General features: G+C 51.7%; 1 long non-coding RNA gene across 1 annotated transcript in view; it reads right to left on the reverse strand.

Moving 5' to 3' along the window:
- The window catches only part of LOC136569184 (uncharacterized), a 41,710-nt gene extending 37,973 nt beyond the window's left edge, over positions 1-3,737 (reverse strand). Inside the window, exon 1 of the long non-coding RNA XR_010785321.1 lies at positions 3,446-3,737. This is a non-coding gene — a long non-coding RNA (uncharacterized lncRNA). The remainder of the gene's footprint in view (positions 1-3,445) is intronic.
- Between the last annotated feature and the right edge of the window lie 19,726 nt (positions 3,738-23,463).

Here is a 23,463-nt window from a genome sequence, read left to right on the forward strand (position 1 = left end):
CTGAGGGCAGTGCCACAAGTGGGAGCTTTTCCCCAAGCCCCTCTCAGTGACAAATCTCTCTTGTGCAGGGGATTGGGCTCTGAATCCCCAAGTGAAGGGAACACAGAGAGGGGTCTGCAGAGAGCTCTCAGGTCACCAAATCCAAACGTTAACCCAAAACTACCAATCCCACCACTAAGTCATGTCCCAAGTGCCAAATTTACCCTCTCTTTAAATCCCTTCAGGCATGGTGGCACCACCACAGCCCTGGCAGTCTGTTCCAATGGTTGACAACACTTCTTAGAGAAGAAACCTTTCCAAACAGCCAACTAAACCTTCCCAGCTGCATCTCTCCACACTTTCATCTTTTTTCTTGTTCCCTGGTAGAAGAGCCTGGTCCCTGCATGTCCCTGGCTGTGCCTGTGTGTCTGTGGGTGTCCCTGAGCGTCCATGGGTGCCCATGCCCATCCCCAAGAGGAAGCTTGCCCCGAGCCGCTGTCAGTGTCAAACCCAAACATCAGCCCAAAATTACCAATCCCACCACTTAGTCATGTCTCAGGTGCATGGTGACACCCCCACAGCCCTGGGCAGTCTGTTTCCAATGTTGGACAACACTTCTTGGTGAGGAAACCTTTCCAAACAGCCAACTAAACCCTCCCCGGTGCATCTCTCAGCACTTTTCTCTTATCAACTCCAAACGTTAACCCAAAGCTGCCAATCCCATCACTAAGTCATGTCCCAGGTGCCAGATTTACACAAACTGCCACAAACAGCCCCTGGAGAACTCCTCTCCACAATGAGCCACTCAAAATGGGTCACCAAAAAGTCACTGGGAAATAAAAAGACACTTCAGGGCCTCGTGAAGATTGCATGGAGATCAGGAGCCCAGGGGCTGATTTCCTCAATTCTTCCCAAAGCACCAAATTACAGCGATAGGAATAGGCAGAGCTGTCAGGCCAATGCCTGACTGAGGTTGGTGTCAATGGAAAAGTTTGGGGTTTGTGCAGCACAGAATGATCCACCCAACAGCTGATCCTCTGACACCTATGGGAGGCGCCTTTCTCCCTGAGGAAAAGAGTTCAGCTCAGGAGCCAGCGGGGCTCATTGACAGAGCCTTAAACTGGCTTGGAGGGGGAAAGGGTCAAAACCTGCCTTGCCAATTATGAGACATGGCATGGGGTGCCAAAAATGGAACAAACACCTGGAACGGATCCCTCAATCTGCTTCAGGGGCTTTTGGTTACAATGTGCACACCTGAAATGTTTCTACATTGGTGTGCTCAGCCTGAGGCATAAACCGGAGGAGCTGGAGGCTTTGCTCCAGTCCCAGAGATTTGACATCCTCGGCAGCAGTGAAAGCCAAAGCTGCTGGGATGAGTCCTGGAATGCAGAGCCCTGGTGGACACTCGCAGGCTCCTCAGGAGGGATGGGCAGGGCAGGAGAGGCAGAGGGGAGGGACAGGGTGCAACAGCAGGGTGACAGTGGCTGGAGCTCCCAGCTGGCAGGGGCACAGCTCAGGGCTCTGGACAAGAGCCCAGGAACAAAGAGATGATGTGGATGTCACCGTGGGAGTCCCCTCCCCAAAGGACAGAGAGCTCAGCCTGCCAGGTGAGCCCAGGGACGGCCCACGAGGGTGACTGAGGGCTTGAGCCACCCTGGGACAAGCTGGACAATCCCAAGAGGTGCCCCAGCCTTCGGTGTCCCTGTGCTTCCACGGATCTGCACCTCAGCTGCATCTCACACACCACAGGGCAGGGAGAGGCTTCTGAGCAAAACCAACACAAAGAAAAACACTGAATGGGAGAACTGAACCAGCAAATGTCCCTGCACTCGCATAAGGCATCGTTTAGCTATGTTTCCTTGTCTTAAATTCTGTCCTGATAATTCTTAAGATCAACATCTTATCAACTGAAAATAGAAGGGGAAAAATTACAAAATTATCTCTTTGAGCCCAAAAAACCCCCTAAACATTCAGGAAATATATGCTGCATGCTGTTTTTCTGAAGTGCCACAGGATCACAGCAGCTTGAAAGGTGTTTCTCTGAAAGGTCCATTAGGGATCAGACTTACCACAATGAAAATTCCAATTCTCAAAACCAATTTTTCCCCATTTAATTAGGGACACTTTTCATTGTTCTCTTACCGCATCTCAGACCTGTTGTGCACGTGCCAGCTGCCAAGGGATGTTGGCAGGAGCTGGGCAAGGTTTGCTCTTCATTGATTATTATTGCTCTTCCCAGCAACCAGCGCCTGCAGCCTCTGCAGAAACGCTGCAAACTTCCCTCTGCAAACACCAGCACCTACACACAGCAACAGCTATGGAGGGACCAGCAGTAAAACAGCTCCAGGAAATTCCCGTTTTTCCATGTGACTTTACCTTTCTCCCCACAGTCTCAACTGTGTCAGGCACTGAGGGACAAGCGTTCCTCCTCTCCCCAAAGCTCCCGTGTTTGGTCCAGCACAGCTACAACCTCTGCCCCACAACTCTGGCCATGCCCTGATTTAGAGCTTCCCTGGACACGAGTTTGTTGCCACCCACAGAGGGGGACGCTGAAGCTGCATTTGGCTTTGAAGTAAGCCCTGCTTTGTGTGGTGGTGCTGGACAAGAACCTGTAGAGATCAGTGCCAGCAGGACTTGTGCTTCACTCCTGGGGCTGCAGAGCTGCATTTGCCAGGGACTCCAGTGGCACCAAGGCCAGCTGAGCCCTTGCAGGTTTAGCCACCAGACCCTTCTTCAGTATCCACTCTCAAAAGGCTCAGTCATGGTCTGGTCTTTCTGTAGCAGAAGCCAAAATAAAAGCTCCTTTTCCAGTCTCTGGTGACTTGACTCCTGTTCTTACCAAAATGCATGGAGGGCATGTGGTTACTTCATAAAAGATGATGGGAAATATCATAGGGACATCCTTGGTGTCCTAAACACCAGTTGGAGAAACAATGCAGACAATGAAAAAAAAACATTAAACCATGAATTATATAGCTTTTGATAGTTTCTCCAAAAAAGACAATTTCCAGAAGTTTAACTACAATTTGCATTTTCTCTCCTTTTAGAGCAGTCTGCAAAGAAAATATAATAGAATTGGCCATTTCTTGCCATGCACAGCAAGGACATCACTACTAATTGCATACCTGACACCGAGCAGTGTCTGCTCCCTCTGAGCACCCTGCAGGTGATGGAACCACACGGGTAATGAAAGTGGCAGCCAAGGGAAGGGATGTGGAGCTGGAGCCCAGGAGCACCTGAGGATCCACAGGATGCCCGGGGCTCTGCTTTTCTCACAGGAGCCTCACCTGCAGGGCCAGTTCCTCCAAAGCAGAACAGTGAACACTGCACAAACTGTGCTGGTCTCGGTGTCTCTGAGCACTGGGCACTGCTGGGTGTTCCTGAGTGCCAGTTCCACTTGGGATCGCCATTCCAGCATCCTTCCCAGCTGCAGCACTGGATCAACACACAGTACTCGTTTGCTTACCTGTTTCTGGAGTGAACACCCTTTACTCCTGCAAGCTGAAGGCACCTGACAGATGAACCTCAGCAGTACCGGGAGATCGCTGTGTGACAAATGGCTGCATTCCATTTCCACAAGCACCATCTCAGCATCTATGCTTAACCTGCCCTATCTCAGACAGATGACAAAACTAAATTATGCATTTTTTTTTCCTTTTCTTTTCCTTGTAAAGGCTGCTGCTATTAGAGGAGAGTCAGGTAAAACAGGCTCTCTGTAATTCCGGATTACACTCCGAGCGAATCGAAGTCTCCCAGGGAAGCGAGGGTGCGGCGGGGCCCTTTGTGATGCCAGAGCATCGCAGAGGCGACGTCCCCGCTGAGGTCACGGCGGGGCTGCCCCGCTGCGCTATAAAAGCGGCCATGCGCCGCCCCCGCCCCGCGGCAGCATGGCCCGCTACCGCCGGCGCTCCCGCAGGAGCCGCAGCCGCAGCCGCAGCCGCAGCCGGCGCCGCCGCTCCCGCCGCCGGGGCGTGCGCAGGAGGCACCGGGCCTCCCGCCGCTCCCGCTACCGCCGGAGCCGCCGCTCCAGCCGCAGACGCCGCCGCCGCCGCTGAGCCGAGCGCGGGGCTCGGCCTCGCCCGGCCCGAGGAGCGCGCGGAGCGCGGCTGTGGCGCGGGGCTGCGCATGCCAATAAAGGCCAGCAAAACTTACCGGGCTCTGCGGCTCCCTGGCTGTGCCTGAGTGTCCGTGCGTGTCACACCCTGGCTGTGCCTGAGTGTCCGTGCGTGTCCTACCCTGGCTGTGCCTGGTGTCCCTGTGGGTTCCCGGCTGTGCCTGAGTGTCCGTGCGTGTCACATCCTGGCTGTGCCTGAGTGCCCCTGCGGGTAACACCCTGGCTGGGCCTGCTGTCCCTGCGTGTCCCTGGCTGTGCCTGGTGTCCCTGAGTGTCACACCCTGGCTGGGCCTGCTGTCCCTGCGGGTCCCTGGCTGGGCCTGCTGTCCCTGCGGGTCCCTGGCTGTGCCTGCTGTCCCTGAGTGTCACACCCTGGCTGTGCCTGCTGTCCCTGCGTGTCCCTGGCTGTGCCTGCTGTCCCTGCGGGTCCCCGGCTGTCCCTGGCTGTCCCCGCTGTGCCCCGCCCGAGGGCTCTGCTCCGAACGCGCCGTTCCCAAGCGCGCTCCCAACAGAGCTGTGACACCCGGAGCCCTTCGAAGCTGTCGCTGGCCTGGCGCCGCAGGCACCCGGTGTCACACATGGGCCCCGCCTATGCAGAACTGCACATCCCGTGTTGCTCCCGTTCCAAGCCTGCTGAGGGCAAAAAACGGGCTTTGGGCTTTGGGGTGAGAGAATGTCACTAACTGGGAGCTTGACCTAAGTCCCTGCAAGTGACAAATCGCTCTTGAGAAAGTGATGGCGACCTGGATCATCACATGAAGGGAACACAGAGTGAGGTCTGCAGAGAGCTCTCAGGTCACCAAATCCAAACGTTAACCCAGAACTACCAATCCCACTAGAAATCCCATCTCTCAACTACCAAATTTCCCCCCTCTTTAAATCTCCCCAGGAATGGTGACTCCCCCACAGTCCTGGGCAGTCTGTTCCAATGGTTGACAGCACTTCTGGGTGAAGAAACCTTTCCAAACAGCCAACTAAACCCTCCCAGGTGCATCTCTCAGCACTTTCATCCTTTTTCTTGTTCCCTGGCAGAAGAGCCTGGTGCTAGCTGGCTACAGCTGTGTCTGCTGCCCTGGGGAGTTCCATCCTTGGATGAGACTTAGAAGTTTTGATGAGCACAGTAGAGCAGAATAGCACAGCCTTAGATAAATAGATGAAGGATGTAGCTTAGACGACCAGAAGCCATGCCAAATGCAAACAGGACATTTTTACTCCTTTTTAAAGTCCTTCCAGGAATGGCGACACTGCCCTGGGCAGTCTGTTCCAATGTGTGACAACACTTTTTGGTTTAGAAACTATTCGTAATAGCCGAATTAAACCTTCACAGGTGCAACTCCAGACATTTTTCTCTCGTACTGTGCTTTGTCCCGGGCACAAGCACCCGAAGCCAGGGTGACCGGCCGGAATCACAGTCTCCTTCAGCACCCTCCTCTCGCCGTGTTCCCCGTAGGATGCGATGGCATTCCCTCAGTGACACCCGGCCCTTCCCGCTCCTCATTTCCTCCCTTCTCCCCCAGATACAGCCCAGGGATCTCCCCCTGCCGGGTGCCCCGGAGGTGCCGCTCTGGCCGCTCCCGGGCCGGGCCGGGCCGGGCCGGGCCGGGCCGAGCAGCCGCTGCAGCCGCGGCCGGAGCTGCCGCGGCCTCCGAGACTGAGCGGGACGTCGGGGCCGGAGGCAGCGGGGGGAGATCGTGCAGAGCCCGTGAGGCTGAGGAGCCCCTGCGGGGGCTGCGGCGGCCGGGAGGGAGCGGCGGCACTGAGGGCTCTGGCGGGGAGCTGAGGGGCACGGCGGGACTGAGGGGACTGAGCCGTGCCGGGGGCTGGGAGGGCCGGGGGCTGAGGGCGGTGCCGGCGCTGGGGACGCTGAGGGCGGCGGTGGGACTGAGGGGGATGGGGGAGAGAGCCATGAGGGCGCTGAGAGCAGCATGGAGGGGTGAGGGCCATGGTGGCTCTGAGGGCAGCATGGAGATGTGAGGGCGATGGTGGCTCTGATGAGCTGAGGGCAGCATGGAGAGGTGAGGGCAATGGTGGCTGAGGGCATCTCTCTGATGAGCTAATGGCAGCATGGAGAGGTGAGGACGGTGGTGGCACTGAGGGCAGCTTGGAGAGGTGAGGGCGATGGTTGCACTGAGGGCAGCATGGAGAGGTGAGGGCGATGGTGGCTCTGAGGGCAGCATGGAGAGGTGAGGGCGATGGTGGCTCTGAGGGCAGCATGGAGAGGTGAGGGCGGTGGTAGCACTGAGGCTGATGGCAGCTGTGCCACTGGTCTGAGGGCAGTGACAGCTCTGGGCACCTGAAGAGCAAAGCCACACACGAATGATGTGGCAGCATGGCCCTGGCCCTGCTGCCGTGCCATTCCTGATCCAAGCCAGGTGCCACTGGCATTCCTGGGCTCCATTTGATGTCTGGCTGTTGTGGAGCCTTAGCAGACACTTTCCACAACATACGCTCAAATAAAAAGCTCGACCAAAAGTCAGTTAACATTGTCACTGTGGTACATTGTATTAATGCTTGCCACTACTTTATCCTGTTCACTCATATTCCAGAGATTAATTCAAAATAGCTGTCACCACTTTAACATGAAGCATTCTTCTGTCTCTGGAGACAGGGAGGGCCATGCCTTTCTCAAAGGTTCCTGAATGATGTTGAGCCTCTGGGTAAGTAGAAGCAGCAATTAATATTTGGTCACTCAGGATTCCAGAGATCTAAACATGATTTTGACAGATCTGGAAAATAAACTTTCCAACACAGTTTGAAGCATAAGAAAGTAGGGATTCTTCACCAATGCAAGATACACAGGATATATACATCCTTTAATCTGATGCGTGTGGTGAAATTTTACAGCAGGGTATTTATTCCATCACAGACTCACAGAATTCACAGAATGTCTGGGTTGGAAGAGACCTTCAAGATCATCAAGTCCAACCCAGCCCTAGCACCTCAGCTGAACCCTGGCACCCAGTGCCACATCCGGGCTTTTTTTTAAACACATTTAGGGATGGTGACACCACCACCTCCCCGGGCAGCCATTCCAGAACTTTATCACTCCTTCAGTAAAAAACTTTTCCTAATATCCAACCTATATTTCCCTTGGTGTAGCTTGAGGCTGTGTCCTCTGGTTCTGTCAGTGCTGCCTGGAGAAAGAGACCAACCCCACCTGACCATAACCACCTTTCAGGCATTTGTAGAGAGTGATAAAGTCACCTCTGAGTCTCCTTTTCTCCAGGCTGAGCACCCCCAGCTCCCTCAGTCATTCCTCACAGGGTCTGTGTTCCAAGCCCCTCTCCAGTCTCGTTGCCTCCTCTGGATGTGCTCCAGCGTCCCAAGATCCTTCCCAAACTGAGGGCCCAGAGCTGGACACAGCACTCAGGGTGTGCCCTCAGCAGTGCCAGTGCAGGGGCAGAATGCCCTCCCTGCTCCTGCTGGCCACACCATTCCTGACCCAGGCCAGGAGCCATTGGCTTTCTTGGCCCCCTGGGCACTCTGCTGGCTCATGTGCAGCCTGCTGTCCCGCAGTGCCCCCAGGTCCCTTTCTGCCTGGGCACTGTCCAGCCACACCGTCCCCAGCCCAGAGCATTGCAGGGGTTACTGTGGCCAAAATGCAGCACTGGGCACTTGGAGTTATTAAACTTCATCTTATGGACTCTGCCCATCCATCCAACCGTTCCAGGTCTCCCTGCAGAGCCCTCCTACCCTCCAACAGATGGACACAGCTCCCAGCTCAGTGTCATCTCAGATTTACTGATGAAAGGCTCAGTCCCCTCATCCATGTCATCAATAAGAACATTGATCAGAGCTGGCCCCAGCACAGAGCCCTGAGGGACACCCCTGGTGCCTGGCCCCAGCTGGATGCAGCACCATCCCCACCACTCTCTGGCCCGTCCAGCCAGCTCTGAGCCCAGCACAGAGTGCTCCTGCCCCAGCCCTGGGCTGCAGCTTTTCCAGGAGGGAGCTGTGGGAGACAGAGCCAAAGGCCCTGCTGGAGCCCAAACAGACACATCCACAGCCTTTCCTGCATCCATCAGGAGGTCACCTGGCCATGAAAGGAGACCAGGTTGGTCAAACACAACCTACCCCTCCTAAACCCCTGCTGGCTGGCTCTGATCCCTGGCCATCCTGGAAGTGCTGGGTGATGACACTCAGTATAAACTGTTCCATTGCCTTACTGGGTACTGAGGTCAGGCTGGCTGGCCTACAACTGCCAGGATCCTCCTTCCCACACTTTTTATCAATGGGTGTCACATTGAGCATCTTCCAGCCATCTAGAACCTCACCAGTGAGCCAGGACTGCTGGTAAATGATGGAGAGTGGCTTGGGAAGCTCATCTGCCAGCTCTCTCATTACCCTGGGGTGGATCCCATGTGGGCCCATGGATTTATGAACATCCAAGCAGCTCAGCAGTTCCCTGACTGCCTTCTCCTGGATAACAGGGGGCCCATTCTGCTCCCTGACACCATCCACCAGCCCAGGAGGACACTTGTCCTGAGGACAAGCCCTCTTCCCACCAAAGGCTGAGGCAAAGAGGGCATTAAGCACTTCTGCCTTTTCCTCATCGGCATTTCTGAGTTCCCTCCCGCATCCAGTAGGGAACAAAGGTTGGTCTTACCCTTCCTTTTGCCATTAATATATTTGTAAAAGCATTTTTTATTATCCTGTATAAAAGTTGCCTTATTAAGTTTGATCTGAGCTTTGGCCTCCCTTATTTTTTTCCTACATGCCCTAGCTACCCCTTTAAAAACTTTCTGAGAGATCTGACCTTCCTTCCAAATATAATACATTCTCTTTTTATTCCTAAATTCCTCCAAAATCTCATTGCCCATCCAGACTGGGTGTTTGCCTCATCAGCTCCTCTTTGGGCACACAGGGACAGTCTGTTCCTGGGCCCTCAAGATCTCTGCTCTGAAACACATTGTGTATAATCACAATCATACAGATTCATTACAACCTGCCAAAAAACCCACCATAGTCCTCTTCATCTGTTTCTTCACTGGTTCCAGCTGCACTTCTCCTGTGTGCACAATTTTACATTCTTTTATCTGTCTTGACACTCTGTCTTTAAGCTCTATCCAGTGCCTTCAGGGTAACTGAAAATTTCTATTCTATGTGTTGTCAGGACAAACTACTGTTGTCCAGCATGAGATCTTGGATACTGAATCTTTGTCTCCAGTACGGAAATCTCAAATATAATCAGCAGGAGCAGAAGGAGTGTACAGCAGTGAAGAGGTTCCCTGAAGTCCTTTTCACCAGAGGAGATGCCCAGGGGGTTTCTAACTCCTAGCAAGAGCAGGCACAGTCCTGCCTTCAGGGCTGGGGCACGTAGCCTCTGAGCTTTCTGAGCTTTCTGAGGCCACCTGCCTTTTTTTTTTTTTTTTCTTTTTTTTTTTTTTTTTTTTTTTTTTTTTGCCAGTGCCCAGAGAGGCTCTGGGGATATGCTGGGTGTCCCCAGCCCCCTGCTTCCTCCCACCCCGACCTGCTGAGCCCCCTTTCTCCCAGCAGCCATGGCTCTGACCGTCATGTCCTTCCTGGGTCTCCTGGACATCCAGCCCAGGCTGCAGCACCATGACTACACTGATGTAGCCACGGGCAAAGGGATGCATGCAGGGCATTCCAGGATGGAATCAAGCTTCGCTGAATCAGACATGAGCATAAAATATGCCAGATCAGGAGGAGGAGGAAAACTCAGCTTGCACTTCATATTCTCTTCAAACATACCTTGTTATTAGGTCCTGTGTGAGGTTGCTGGGATTTCCTTGGAGCTAAATCAATAATCACATAGGACTTCTGTGCTACTTGGATGTCCTCTAATAGCAGCAGCCTTTCAAAAACCAAACAAAAGTAAAAGAGGAAGAAAAAAAATAAAAAATATAATTTGTTTTTGTCATCTGTCTTAGATGGGGCAGGTTAAGCATGGATGCTGAGATGGTGCTTGTGGAAATGGAATGCAGCCATTTGTCACACAGCGATCTCCTGGTACTGCTGAGGTTCATCTGTCAGGTGCCTTCAGCTTGCAGGAGTAAAGGTGTTCACTCCAGAAACAGGCAAGCAAACGAGTACTGTGTGTTGATCCAGTGCTGCAGCTGGGAAGGATGCTGGAATGGCAGATCCCAAGTGGAACTGGCACTCAGGAACACCCAGCAGTGCCCAGTGCTCAGAGACACCGAGACCAGCACAGTTTGTGCAGTGTTCACTGTTCTGCTTTGGAGGAACTGGCCCTGCAGGTGAGGTTCCTGTGAGAAAAGCAGAGCCCCGGGCATCCTGTGGATCCTCAGGTGCTCCTGGGCTCCAGCTCCACATCCCTTCCCTTGGCTGCCACTTTCATTACCCGTGTGGTTCCATCACCTGCAGGGTGCTCAGAGGGAGCAGACACTGCTCGGTGTCAGGTATGCAATTAGTAGTGATGTCCTTGCTGTGCATGGCAAGAAATGGCCAATTCTATTATATTTTCTTTGCAGACTGCTCTAAAAGGAGAGAAAATGCAAATTGTAGTTAAACTTCTGGAAATTGTCTTTTTTGGAGAACTATCAAAAGCTATATAATTCATGTTTTAATTTTTTTTTAATTGTCTCCAGCTGGTGTTTAGGACATCAAGGATGACCCTTTGATATTTTCCATAATCTTTTATGAAGTTGGCAAATTGCTTCTTTTCCTTCCTGTCCCAGCCTCCTTTGTCGAATCCCAGACCAGGTTACTGTGGTCTGGAATATTTGTGCTATGTCTTTGGATATTCTGTATCCACTCAGTCCCAGGAAATTTAAGAATGCCACAGTCTGCTCCCAGCATTGCTGTTGAGTTTCAGTGCCTCTCTGAATGTCATCTCCATACTGGAACAAGACTCCAGGAGGGTTCTGATTTTTCTATTCCAACAGTTCTTTTGGCAATTGATTCCAAATATGGTGGGCCTGTTTTTAAATCCCTGCAGTAGAGCTGTCCAAGCCTGTTGGGTTCTTCTTCCCTGTGTTTGGATTTTCCCATTCAAAAGCAAATAGTACTCCAAGGGATACAGAAAGAGGCATCTTTCAGATATAATACTGTGAAGCATTTTCATTTTTCAGTCAATGTTGTTAGCAAGGTGTAAGGATCTACTGCTACCAGGTGTATACCTTCTACTATCTCATTTATGGCATTGAGGTCCTGCACCACCAGGTAAACCTTTCCATTTTCCTTCTTCACTGGCAAAATAGGGGTATTTAATTTGGATTCACATTCCTTCAATAGGCCATATTTTATCAATTCTTACACACACAAGGAGTAATAACTTCTTACCACTTTTTGTTTTCAAAGGGCAAAGTTTTTTGCTTTTGCTTTACCTGCTCCAGGTATCAATTAAATTCTTACAGGCTCTGCTCTTTGGGATATCCCAGGTATCTTTGGGTCTCTACAGCCTAGACCATCAGAATCGCTTTATCCCCAAATAATACTGGCACATGGATCATTTCTGTATTTTAGTAACTGTAGTGCAAAAACAGAGACTTCCACATAATTAGAGTCTGGAATAATCACCTGTATATTGCCATTTTAAAATTTGTAATAAATAAGGAGAAGCTTTGGCAAATTGGATAGACACAAAAATTGGTGAGTCATTAATCCATGGTTTTCCTAATTTAAAATAAATAAGCTCAAAAAATGGCCAAGTTATGTGATTCCCTGTTACACCAACAATTATTATAGAACCATTACTCAAATTTCCTTTTACTGGGGAATCTGGTGGTGCATCCATCTTGCATACCCTCCCACATCTCTGCTTAGTTCTAGTTCTAGTTCTCCCTAAAACTCTTTGCTCCTTGACACATCCTCTCTATCCTCTCTATCTTCTCCTCTGCCCCTCAGCACTTCCTGTCTCTTTTATCTTCTCCTCTCCTTCTTGATACATCCTCAGTATCTCCGTTTTCTCCTCTGCTCTTTGATGCATCCTCCTTATCCTAGCTTCTCTTCTAGATGTGCTAAATCTGCCTCTTTTTGTGCCAATTCCCTCACAGCATCAGCCTCAGCAGCCTGGTTTTCTGTTCCCCCATCCAGCCTGCAGGTACTGACCCTAAGATCTGAATCATCCTCCTTTTCAGGGAGGTGTTTACACCAAATTTGTCCTATGCTGCTCATAGAACAGTGTTTTGTGTCTTCTCCTTGGTTCTCCTCTTCAGGAGGCAGCACCAAAATGTCTGAGGGTGCTGGATTCAAGCCACAATCTTTCTGCCGTTCCAGATGATTCCACAAAGTGACAAACATGCCAGCATAGATCACCTTATCCCATTTCTGCTCCCGCCTTAAAAGCACCAGTAACTGTAACAATGTATTTTAACTCAAGGTTCCATTTTGTGGCCACTGTTCTCCAGAGTCCAATTTGTACAACGACCATCACTGATAACAGTAGTTAATCAAATTCTCCCTGGTCACTGTTCCCAGAGGAGCCCCCCGTCTTGCTCCAACGTTCCAAAATGCAATGAAGGGGGGATTTTTTAGAGTGCCCCCTTTAGACTGTTCACTGCCCATCTCCAAATAAAAGATCCAGAATGTTAAGATACAGATTCAAATACAAATACAAAACAATTATTGGTAATAAAACCAAGTCAAATACCAAATTCGGGAAAAGGGAATAACCCACTCATTATGCTGGAAGATCCACACATCTTATGTGAGCAGGATTCCCAAAAGAATGCTTTATTATTGAATGGGTTCTTACCTGTGTCCCAGACTGATCCGAGGGTCTGTGGTCTTCTCCAGGAAAGTCCCAGTGCTGGCATGAAGATCCAGAGACCCCTCAGATCCACAGGAGATCAGGCAGAATGTCCCATTGGAACTGCCAAAAATGACACTGAAATTGGCCAGACAGAAACTTTCTAATACAATTTGAGTACTAGAAAGCTGCCGTTCTTTATTGCAGCACTGGGCACTCAGGGGATCCTTCCTCCATTTGAACACAGATTTTATCTCACACACAGACTACACATCTATCAGCTATTCCTACTTCTGTAACTTTATTTGACATGGTCACACCCCTTATTAGAAGTCCTTGTATGGTTCTTTGGGGTCTGATTTCAACATCTGGTGTTCTTCTTAGGTGCTGTTCCTTGACATGTTCCTCGACCCCCACTTTTGAGTATGCACAATATCATTGTTTTGCCTAAATTGTACCTTGTCAGCCTTGCAGAGCTGAGCTGGTGTCCTGCTTGTGTTTGGCATGGCTTCTGTTTGCCTAAGTTAAATCTTGATCTACTTCTCCAAGGCTGTGCTGTTCGGTTCTCCTGTCCTTATCAAAGCTTCCAACTCCCATGGACTGCCCAGAACAGAGACCCAAAGCACTGGGAACACCACCTGCCAAGGATGGAACTCCCCAGGGCAGCAGACACAGCTGTAGCCAGCTGGCACCAGGCTCTTCTGCCAGGGAACAAGAAAAAGGATGAGAGGAAAGTGCTGAGAGATGCACCTGGGAGGGTTTAGTTGGCTGTTTGGAAAGGTTTCTTCACCAAAAAGTGTTGTCAAACATTGGAAGACTGCCTAAGGTTGTGGTGGCGCCACCATGCCTGGAGGGATTTTTAAAGAGGGGGTAAACTTGGCACTTGGGACATGACTTAATGGTGGGATTGGTAGTTTTGGGTTAACGTTTGGATTTGGTGACCTGAGAGCTCTCTGCAGACCCCTCTCTGTGTTCCCTTCACTTGGGACAAATCTCATAAGAGAGATTTGTCACTGAGAGGGGCTTGGGGCAAGCTCCCAATTAGTGACACTGCCCTCACCCTGAATGTCCTGAAGAGTCTTTTTATTTCCTGGTGACATTTCCATGGCCATTTGTGAGTGGCTCCGTGTGGAGCAGATATTTCCAGGGGCAGGTTGCGGGGCTGTCTGGGTCCCACAAGGCTGCATAGGGGAGCGGTGGAGGATATAAACGTGTCACTTGGAATATGGCTTGGGGGTGGGGTTGGTACTTTTGGGTTAACGTTTGGATTTGGTGACCTGAGAGCTTTCTGTTGATCTCAGTCCGTGTTCCCATCACTTGTGTAGTCAGGACCGCGCCACCTGCACAAGAGAGATTTGACATTGTCAGGGACTGGGGGCAGGCACAGCCAGGGACACGCAGGGACAGCCAGGGTGTGACACACAGGGACACCAGGCCCAGCCAGGGTGCGACACCCAGGGACACCAGGCACAGCCAGGGTGTGACACGCACGGACACTCAGGCACAGCCAGGGTAGGACACGCACGGAAACTCAGGCACAGCCAGGGTGTGACACTCAGGGACAGCAGGCACAGCCAGGGTGTGACACGCACGGACACTCAGGCCCAGCCAGGGTGCGACACGCACGGACACTCAGGCACAGCCAGGGTAGGACACGCACGGACACTCAGGCCCAGCCAGGGAGCCGCAGAGCCCGGTAAGTTTTGCTGGCCTTTATTGGCATGCGCAGCCCCGCGCCACAGCCGCGCTCTGCGCGCTCCTCGGGCCGGGCGAGGCCGAGCCCCGCGCTCGGCTCAGCGGCGGCGGCGGCGTCTGCGGCTGGAGCGGCGGCTCCGGCGGTAGCGGGAGCGGCGGGAGGCCCGGCGCCTCCTGCGCACGCCCCGGCGGCGGGAGCGGCGGCGCCGGCTGCGGCTGCGGCTGCGGCTGCGGCTCCTGCGGGAGCGCCGGCGGTAGCGGGCCATGCTGCCGCGGGGCGGGGGCGGCGCGTGGCCGCTTTTATAGCGCAGCGGGGCAGCGAGGCAGCGGCAGCGGCCGTGAGGTCACAAAGGGCTCCGGGGACAGCCCTTGCTGCGCCCGATCCGGCCAGAGCCAGCGTCGCCAGTGAGGGCACAGCGGGGCACGCTGGGACCCCTCGGGGTGCCGGAGCTTTGCGGAGCCGGCGTCAGCAGTGACAGCACGGCTGGCCTTTGCGACGCCTGAGCTTGTAAGAACCAACATCTCCGCTGAGGTCACCGTGGGCCAGGATGGGATTCTTGTGACGGCAGAGGTTTGCAGGCTGCTTTCAGCAGTTCCAGCACAATTGGCCCTTTGTGACATCAGAATTTGGAAGGACCAAAATCACCAGGGAGGTGACAGCTAAGGCCGGGGAAGCCCCTTGTAACACCAGAGCTTCCCAGAGCTGATGAGGTCACAGTGAGGTGCCAGGGGCCACACGGACACCCCCAGCTCCAGCATCTCCCACACCTGGGTGGTGCCCAGCAGGGAGCTGGATGCTGTGGTGTGAGATGTGTCCTTGTCCTTCCAGGGTGGATGCCCGGCCTTGTCACTGTGCCAGTGAAAAAACCCTGATGCCAAAAGAAATAGGAAGGGGAATTCTTTCCGGGGTTTGGAGCCCCACTTCTGCTGGCCAGCAGCAAGGGGAACCATTTCACTGGGCCAGCAAAGCAGAACAGTCACACAGCCCCAAAAACTGGTGCCAAGTGCCCTTGTGCCCTGAATGCAGGGGGGCTGCAGAGAGAACAAACTCTGACTTTAAACCAAGAAAATGATAAAATCTTGTGCAGGGACTGGCCTGAAATGCCTGAAGGTGATGGCCTCTCCCAGCAAGGCAGAGCAGAAGCCCCATGAATAGAGAGCAGGGCCTGTCACCTGAGGAGATGTTCCTGGGCAGAGGCAGTGGGGGATGCAGAGAGCAGCCTGGGCTCCCAGCAGCCAGCCCTCAGGCTGAGAGTGCTCTTCCCAGGCAGAAAGAGGTGCCTGAAGTGCTCATGACTCCAAATGATGACAACACCCTGAGACAAGAAGGGATTTGGGACAGTTGTACTGGGATTGTTGGTGGCTGGCAGAGGGCAGGGAGGTGCATCCTGTGCATCCCCTCTGCCTCTACAGCCTGGATGTCTTGGTGCAGACCCTGCAGGGACCACCCAACCTTTTAAACTCCGGTGCAGTGCCTGATTATTTTCTTACATTGCACTGCAACTCTGGAACTGCAAGGAGTTCAGTCAGGTGGAGTAACAGACAAGGAGCTTATTGCAGATGTGTGTGTGAATACTTCTTTTGTCCAGTTGACTGAAAAGCAATTGCTGTAATTGAACTGAAAGTCTGCTTGGTAAAATTTATTTTAAAGTATGGGTTTTATAAAGTTATATGTAAATTTAAACATTCTGTTCCTCCCTCAAATGAATAATCTCAAATTTGAAACACCGTTGCAGATTGAAGCCAAAATGTCAAGCGATTTTATTTCAACCAGAAGTGTTAAAACATTAATAAGAGCATTATTGGTCTGGCTTACTGAGTGTCTGAATGAATGATCAACAGAAAATTTGCATTCTGACATCACAAGTATCCCAAAATCTTACTTCTTCGAGTAAGTCAGATTTTCTTGAGAATTCAACAAACAAGGTTTGAGTTGAGTATTTTTTCTGTCTCTGAAAGAAGTCAAAAGCACTCACAGTTTTGCTTACTTACTTGTTCAAGTCAAACAGGTTCACAAGGGACACTTGGCTGCTGCTGAGGTCACAGCTCCCGGATTCTGAGCCCTATCTAAGTATTGTCCTTGGTTGTCAGACCTAAGACAGAAAAAATGTCATCAAACTAAAAAAGGAAATCAGCTGATCTCAGACTCTGCTTCACCCTCCATTAAACCACAAAGCTGCTCTGTACCCTTCTCATTAATACAAACACAGAAACACTGACAGCCATGGCTGCAGAGAAATGGAAAGCTGTCTGTGCCTGTCACCTCATAGCTATGAGAGCAGTCAGTGCTGGCAGGGTTTCTCTGCATTTAGGTCTCCAGCCATCAGCTTCACTTGCTGAGTTCAGGTTCCACATCTCTGCCTCCTGGGCAAGGCAGCCCCACACACCCTCTGAGCTGGGAGTTATTCTAACAGCTGTAGGAGCTGAAGGTGCAGCAGGATTAGAGACAAAATGCAGCCCTTTGAATGCACTTTTTGACTCCTTGTGACAAGAGGTCTGTCACGAAAAAACGCTTCTTAAAAAATGTCCTAAAGGGTTGAGTTATGTCTGTGTAGGTGCTGGGCTGGGGGCAGGAGTTATGCAAGGAAGAACTCCATGAATTTTCCATGCAAGAAAATTTGTATAAATGCAGAAGCTTACACCAATACAGTATGGGCAAAATTGGCACAAGATGATCAGCTGGTTTAGTTCATCTGGTCTGAGTCAGGTTGTCACTAAAGATCAGTAAAATAAAACTCCTTTACACCAGTGTAGCATTAAAGAGCAGGGATCCTTTATTTGACCAGATGTATGGGGGATAACTCTGATGTCTAATTTGTTTGTAATTCTACCATTCAGCCAGAGGTTTGTTGTGGTTTGGGGGTTAGCTGGGTTTTTTGTTTGATTTTTGGTTTTATTTTGTTTTGGTTTGTCATGGATAGTTTGTATTGTGTTTTGATTTATTTTTAAATAATACCATAATTTTGAGGGACAAAACATGTAGTATTTCTTCCAGAAACCTCTGAAAATGGAGAAGTAATTAACAGAACTGAGAATGAGGTGAGGATTTAAGTTCCTAAATTGTAGAAAACAGTGTGTTCACCAGAAAATGCTCTGCTGTAGCCTTGGGTGAGGGATGGCTCAGTCCTGATAACTGTGTTCTAAATAACAACATCCTCCCAGCCGTAAGAACCATGCAATTTTCCAAAACATATTTACTGAATTATTCACACTGTTAAGGAGCAGAGTTCATAGCCTTACCATAAATAAAATGTTATGTTTTGTAGATGTTTGCCACACATGGATAAGATTATCAGTCATATATGTTAATGTAGTTCTGCTGGAATGATATTCTCTTCCAAAACTGTCCCAGCATGAGGAAAATCAATTTAATTTTTTTTTTCTCATTTGGACAATGGGAAACAAAGACACGTATTAGAACAGCTTTTCTAACCTCTGCTAGTGGTGCCCAGAGGGATTCCAGGGATTCAGGAGCACGGGGAGGCAGAGCAGGAGCTCCTACTGGTATTTCCCCTCCAAGAGAAGTGCCTTGGGCCAGCACAAATTCTGCAGCTGTGACTTCACAGGTGCTGCTGGCAGTGCTGTGACAGCCTCTGCCACCAAGCAAGAGCATCTGCAAGGGTGGGATGGTGTGGAGATGCCTCTCAGAAAACAGAGAACGCCTTCAAACAGCATCTGACAGAGGTAATGAAGGGGTAAATCACTTTTGAAGGGTCGGATGGTAAAAAACTCTGTATGTGAAAATAAGAGAGAAAATGAGGGAAAGGGAAAGGGGAGAGGATAGAATCCTTGGAAATTCTATCTACAGGCCATTTTCTGACAATCTGTGCAACTACCTAAAGCCTCTGGACTTTAGAGCAGTGACAATCTGGGTTTTTCAGGTCCTGGTCATGATGGCCACACACAACTTCTCAGCTCTTTTGTTCTGGAAATACATCCTGCAAATGCATCTGCTGGAAGCAGCACATGCCTGGCACATCCACAGCTGGGTGACTCAGAGACATCCATGAGCCAGCAGTGCCCTGGAGCTGTTCCTCTTTTGACCTCTCCCACAGGGAATTTGCTCAGGATTTTAGGATTTACACAGTGGGTTGGGCCATCAAAAATCTGTGGCTTCACTGCCCAGCTTTTCTGGAACTCGGGGATCTCCTGGATATTTTCCCCCAGTCACCTTCACTCACTGCCAAAATCCTCAGCATCATAATGTTTACATCTGCTAATTGCTTTGAGTAACACAGATCAACACCCATTTCAATTAAAACTTTAATTTATTGGTAATTGCTACAATTACACTGCTAATATATGCAAATATAAATTTCAGTTTAAAAATTCCTTCAGATTATTATAACAGGACTGACGAAGAACAATTATAAGACAGGGCTGTGCATGTGGACAGGTCTGTGGCCTCAGTAAAAAGTCTCTCAATTCTTGGAGGGTGACCACTTTCTCTGGAGGAGCTGGGGAAGCCTCCTTACCTGGCAGCAATCCAGAAGCAGCTTCACTTGTCCTGGAGAGGTCTGGAGAAAGCCAAAAAATGGGCAGACTGAGTCAGTATGAGCTGTGTGCACATTCCCCTTGGCAGCAACTGTACTTCCTCTCAGGGACTATAAAATCCCAGATCCTTCCAAGGAGACTTAGAAAGAAAACAAGTTCTGGAGCTTTCTAATAAAAAAGAACTTGTCTATTTAGCTCTCACCTCCCCACTCCCTCCTCCTCAAAACCAGACTACCTTACAATTCTTTGGCAGGAAAGCACTGCCAGAAGCCTCACTGCCAGGTCCTCTCCCCTCTGCACACAAGTGACAGAAGTTCCAGCTGTCCCTGCACACGACTGACTCCACATCCACACGGACCCCAGGATTTTCAGACCCTGCACCACCCAAGCCCCCCATGTCCCCCCCAAGTCTCATTGCTCAGGTGGCTCGAAGGTGGCGGTGAGATGAACAGGGCCAGGAGAGCAGCTCCTTTAAAAGGCCTTTATTAAAGACAGCTCTGGGTGGGGAACCCAAGGGGTCGCGCACACAGCGCCGCTGCTCCCCCAGCACAACGCTGAGCAGGAGGAGGAGGAGTGCAGCTTTGTCTCTCGGCAGAGCTGGGGCTTCCATCCTCACAAGAGTCCTTAGGAAAATAATGCTGGCTCGTGCCTTAGGGGATATCCTCCAAGCTGAGTACTATTAAAGCTATGGTGACAGGACAGAATCCGGCTCTGGTCAAGAGTGGGTGATTTAGTGTGGTTCTGGTGGGTTACAATCATAGTTTATGTGCTGGTTTGTTGTTTTTGAGAGGGTTCGTATAATACCCACCGCCTCTCATTAAATTCAGTCTGGGTGCAAGGCCTCCTGGGAGCAGGGGAGCAGGGGAAGGGATTCCCGACGGGAATGGATACAAATCTGGGGTGCGACGGAAAGGGATACAAATACATGGTAAAATAGTAACACTTTACAATGGCAACTAAAGGCAAGTCCTAGAACTCTAACATTCAATATTCAACAACAGGCCAACACTTCAAATTAAGACTTCATCAACTTCACCAACATCAACTAGCAATTACCACTCTGAAAGAGAGCTCTCATCTCCAGGGTTTCCTTTCTCACAGCAGCAGGTCCCTGCTCAGGGCTGAGTCCAGGTGCTGCTGGCAGTGGCTGGAAGCAGGGCTGGACACCTCCAGGCCGCCTGGCAGGTTTTCCTTGTGGTCCCTCTTCAGTCTCTTGGTGTCCGCAGGGAGCTCGGGGCAGCACTCGGGGCTCTGCACGAGGAGCTGCGGCCCCGCAGCGCTGCCACCATCGTCGCCCAGCAGGGCCGGCCCAGGCTGGTACCACCGGCTGGGGGGTCTGTGCACAAATCACAAATGGGACAGGACTGCTGTGGAATGTGCCTTGAGCTGTTTGATTTTCCGGCATCAGTCTCATTCCATGGTTATGACAATGGGAAGATGCCAGCAGCTCACATCCCAGGCAGCAGACCAAGAACTCAATGTTACAACTCACTTTATAAGTTTTTTGATCAATCCCACAAAGCAAAAGCACATTGACAGTAGCTCTATCCAACCACTATAAGCACAGGTACCTTTGGTTAAACAATGCCTGCTTATTTCAAATACAATACCTGCTTGTGAGCCTTAAAACACAATGCACAGAGCTCCATTATTAAGCTTCAAACTTCCTAATATCTTGCTAGATAAACTTTGCTGTAGCTTAGGGAGTTATTCTAGACAAGCATTAATACACAGACCATTGTTCTATTTGTCCTTGCTTTTCTACTTTTTAAATAATTTTTCTGCTGACCAATCTCATGGCTGCTGCTTATCTCCAATCACAGCTCTGCTGTCTCTGAGGCCTGCCTTTTGCAGCTTTCCCAAAACCCTCTGATTTTGTGGATTCCCACAGCCGGGAGCCCGGGCAGTTCCTCCTGCGCAGGGCAGCGCTCCTGGCGAGGCACACCAGGTGGAGCTCTGGGAAGCACCGGGAACACAGAGTCAGCAGCAGCCCTCGGGCACGTTTCCCTGGGGCAACAGCTGTACTGGGGACCGTGGGAGACGGCTGGAAAAGCAGACTCTCAAGAGGCTGCTCGGTAGAGAACAGCAATCCTTCCAGAGCTTTCCAGACTGTAAAGTTTTGAAGCATGCCCACAAAGTCACAGCACTTGCAGTGCAAGTGGCACCCACGAGTGCTTCAATCAGTCCCAGCTCACACAAAGAACCCCAGCCCTGTTCTTTTCCCGTGTGCTGACAGAGCCCTCAGTCCTCACCGAAAGGGCTGAAGGGTGCTGTGAGCCAAATTGTGAACCAACTCCATTCCCTGGCACTGAGGAACTCCCTCTTCAGTGAGCCACAGCTCCTCCAGCCCTTGGAGGGAAAAAGCTCCCTGCGAGGCTGCGTCTGGAATGAAAACCCAAAGGGCTCCCTCTCTCCTCTGAGGCCTTGCTAAGCTGGCAAGGACCTTTAGGCTTTTCCTTTAGTTACTGGATTGGAGAATTGTTTGGCCTCGGATGTTCTGCTGCTGGTTTTTCTCCTACGTCTCAGGACAGGAATCAGCTGACTGGCACCAAATTTAGGTAGTGATTTGAGGCAAGATGTTTGGACTTTTGCACTGGCTTCATCATTTTGGTGGGGTTTTTCCTGTTGCTGCAAGAGTCACCCTGCTCAGCGCTGCCTCCGTAGCACTGTCAGCCTGCAGCACATTGATCTTGTGTCTCTTCAGGCACACAGTAACTGCAGGCACGCAGTAACTGTTCTTCTCCACTCCCAAGGGATGTGTAACACCAGGGGAGCACTTCCCTGGTGGTTCACGTGACAAATGTTTTAAACTGCAAATTGAAGTTGCCAACGAGAAGCTCAAGCTGTCAAAAAATGACCTCCTGGGCAAAACATGAACTCAGAAAACCAGAATACAACAAATGAGGGTTCATGCCCTCACAGTCTGACCCTGGCCTATCCCATGAGCTGTAAGTAATCAGCCACCAGAAATCCAGGTGCTCTCCTTGTTCCCACCATGGCTGAGCAAGGGCAGATCTCGCTCCAGGCACTGCCAGGACCATGTGCTGCAAACTCAAATGCAAAACACACATTTCTGCCTGTGAACCTCACCCCAGCCCACCCAAGTGCTTGGACATGATAGTCCAACATGTTGCTTTTTGAAGCCCTCTGCTGCTGCTTCAGATGTGGTTTGTAGGCAAAAGTGCCAATGACATTGGCCATTTCCAGGAGCATGTGGTAAAAATCTGTAGGCTACAAAGCACCACTGTCCATTAAAAGATGAATGAAAGAAACCTTTACTTCTCTAGCCTACAAGAAAGTCAAGACCCTAGCACTGCCATCAAGCAGACACCTCCAGAAAGGACGCCATTTCAGGCTGGAGCACTGAAAGCTTCTCCTCAAAGATCTGCCAACCCTTCAACCACTGCTGAGCTCGAGCTGATGGCTGCAGGTCAGGCTGAATCCCTCAGTGCAGATGCTGCAAAGAGCCCCCAGTGTCCTCAGTGCCCTCCCGTGCTGCCATCAGCCTTAGTGCCACCACTGCCCTCAAATCCACAGTGATACCATTGCCCTTCATGTCCCCAGAGCCATCACTGCCCTCAGACCGGTGGTGCCACCATCAGCCTCAGTGCCACCATCGCCCTCAGGCCTCCATGCTGCCGTCAGTGCCACCATCAACCTCAGGCCTCCATGCTGCCCTCAGTGCCACCATCATCCTCACCTCTCCATGCTGCCCACAGCCTCCCAGTGCCACCATCGCCCTCAGGCCTCCATGCTGCCCTCAGTGCCACCATCACCCTCAGGCCTCCATGCTGCCCTCATTGCCACCATCACCCTCAGGCCTCCATGCGGCCCTCAGCTCATCAGAGCCACCACCACCCTCACCTCTCCATGCTGCCTTAAGTACCCTCAGTGCCACCACCGCCCTCACCTCTCCATGCTGCCCTCAGTGCTGCCATGGCCCTCACCTCTCCATTCTGCCCTCAGAGCCACCACCGCCCTCACTTCTCCATGCTGCCCTCAGTGCCACCATCACCCTCACCTCTCCATGCTGCCCTCAGAGCGCCCTCACATCTCCATGCTGCCCACAGCCTCCCAGTGCCGCCATTGCCCTCACATTTCCATTCTGCCTTCAGAGCCACCATGGCCCTCACCCCTCCATGCTGCTCTCAGCGCCCTCATGGCTCTCTCCCCCATCCCCCTCAGTCCCACCGCCGCCCTCAGCGTCCCCAGCGCCGGCACCGCCCTCAGCCCCCGGCCCTCCCAGCCCCCGGCACGGCTCAGTCCCCTCAGTCCCGCCGTGCCCCTCAGCTCCCCGCCAGAGCCCTCAGTGCCGCCGCTCCCTCCCGGCCGCCGCAGCCCCCGCAGGGGCTCCTCAGCCTCACGGGCTCTGCACGATCTCCCCCCGCTGCCTCCGGCCCCGACGTCCCGCTCAGTCTCGGAGGCCGCGGCAGCTCCGGCCGCGGCTGCAGCGGCTGCTCGGCCCGGCCCGGCCCGGCCCGGGAGCGGCCAGAGCGGCACCTCCGGGGCA

The sequence above is a fragment of the Molothrus aeneus genome, chromosome Z (assembly GCF_037042795.1).
Source record: "Molothrus aeneus isolate 106 chromosome Z, BPBGC_Maene_1.0, whole genome shotgun sequence".
Lineage (NCBI taxonomy): Eukaryota > Metazoa > Chordata > Aves > Passeriformes > Icteridae > Molothrus > Molothrus aeneus.